The sequence below is a fragment of the Colossoma macropomum genome, unplaced genomic scaffold (assembly GCF_904425465.1).
Source record: "Colossoma macropomum unplaced genomic scaffold, Colossoma_macropomum, whole genome shotgun sequence".
In the NCBI taxonomy this organism is placed as follows: domain Eukaryota; kingdom Metazoa; phylum Chordata; class Actinopteri; order Characiformes; family Serrasalmidae; genus Colossoma; species Colossoma macropomum.
In genome coordinates, this window is record NW_023494792.1 from 33,953,311 (window position 1) to 33,955,662 (window position 2,352).

The window sequence follows — 2,352 nt, forward strand, 5'->3', positions numbered from 1 at the left end:
CAATGTAGACATTGTAAATTCTTTTTAGTGTAGTTTTAGGCTTCATACGGGTCTGAGAAACCAGGCCATGGTGTTTTTAGAGAAACACCACAAGACTGTTTTCACATCAGTTCACTACCAAGGTGATACCCGCACAGTTGAGGGGGAGTATGTGGTACACGGAGGGCTTTTTTTTCCTCCAAAAAGGAACTACAGCTTTGTAGGTCACTTAAGGACACTGCAGCCTAAAACCAGAGTTTAATACACTGTTTGTGGTGTTATGCAGTAACAGTAGCACAGCATTATATCCCTCAGCCTCATCACAGAATTCACATTCCTATATTGTTTTTATGTTTTCATTCATCAGTGTTGTTGCACTACAATACCCAGCATGCATTACGTGAATACAGAATATGTCCTTTGGGAATTACTGCAGTGCCCAGTCAGGCCTGACTGCTAGTCTGGCCACTGAGCTATAGCCTAATAAAGACAAGCTAGCATTAGAGTAACTCTTTATCAAAGACACAATTCACATGCTTGCGCTACACTTTGCTGTAATGTTAGCTATTTTGTATTTGCAAGTGAATGAAAAAAAGCAAAAAAATCAAACAGCCCACCACAAAATCCACCGGAAAGAAGTGGAAGTTTTTCAAATGCATCATCAGAAGGGGGTTTTCCTCGTCTTTAAACTGGAAAATCTCTCTCTAGAGGCTATGGCAGCACCACTGTGAGAGGTGAGTAGCCAGGTTTACAGCCCATTTAGTGAGGGGTTAAATTTTAACTTTGGCCAGAGTGTCTGATTAATACTTCAATACAGAACAAAAGTAAAATGCTCAGCGGAGTAGATTAAGTTTATATATAACCAAAGGTGTGAAGTAACTAGCTGATGTACTCGGGTACGTGTAGCTACATGCACATAAGAAGAATTTTGCTACTAATTTCTTTCTTTTGTCTTTCTTTTTAACATTATATATATATATATATATATATATATATATATATATATATATATATATATATTTATAGAGAGAGAGAGAGAGAAATTGCACACTCCCATTTGCAGAAAAATGTAAAATTTATTTATTCTTTATTTATTTTTTTTTCACTCAGCTTGGGTGTTGAATATTTTGCATATAAATGTGTAACTTTTATGGAGCCCCAAAGGGGCTGGGGTAAAAAATTACTTTGAGGGAACGGTTCGCAAATTGTGCAATCAACAATCTGTTCTCTCGTTTTCTTTTATTTGTGCGCATGTTTTCTTTTCAATTATGTGCATATTTTCTTTTTTTTTCGTGCCCAAACAAGACAAATGCAGTACTGTGGTTCTTCAAGCGTTCTTTAGTAAAGACAAAGTTTCAATATAGAACTATGAACAATCAAAAATCCATTTGCATGCTTAAATGGTTCTTCAGATTGTTGGAGAACGTGTTCTATATGGTTCTACATAGAACCTTTGTGAAAAATGGTTCTATAACACCAAAAAGGGTTCTACTATTGTTACGATGCCAAGCTTGTAACATAGAAGAACCCTTATTGGTGCCATATAGGACCATATTCAACACATCCTCCATCAGTCTGAATATCTTCACCATGCAAAGAACCCTTTAAAGGGGAACTCCACCATTTTTTTCAAAATTTTGAGTTTCATGCCTCTAAAAGCTCCCTCACAGAAAGTTATCACATTAAGTGGTTATGAATACACTGCCTGATGCCTGATGAGTTTTGTGATAAGGTTTCAGCCTAAAATGTGTTGTTAATCCATTCATTTGAATGTATTTGTGGCAGATGGGTGCATGCAGGCTGTTGTAAGGCAAAATGGTCCCCAAAGAACATTTTTTTATTTTTCCCAGATTTTCCACTATTTTACTATCCTCAGCATTACATGTAAAAATCTCAGAACGTGTAGGTTCACTGGTGATTTTGGGTAGTAAATGAAATAGTTATATATGTGTGTGTGTTGAAGACATTGTGACCCCTGGTTCCTTTTACCACCACTGTTTGTCTACAACGAACCGTTTCACACCAAACCACTCTGAATGAGTCTGCTCATATCGCAATTGCGGAATTTTGCCAAAATTTTGAAAAATCGGTGGAATTCCCCTCTAAGCATGCAAATGGTTCTTTGAGAGTTTATGGTTCTACATAGAATACTACGGAGCCCCGCTGGTGACGTCCTGTATAAATAAAAATAAGTCGTGGCCTTAGTAAAGCATGGGAACGAGATCACGGCTTACTAAGTCGTGGCCACGCATTAGGATCTCGTTACCACGCTTTTCTAAGTCGTGGCCACGACTTAATCATCTCATTCCCACGCCTTATTGAGTCGTGGCCACGCATTATTTTTTATTTATACAGGATGTCACCAGCGGGGCT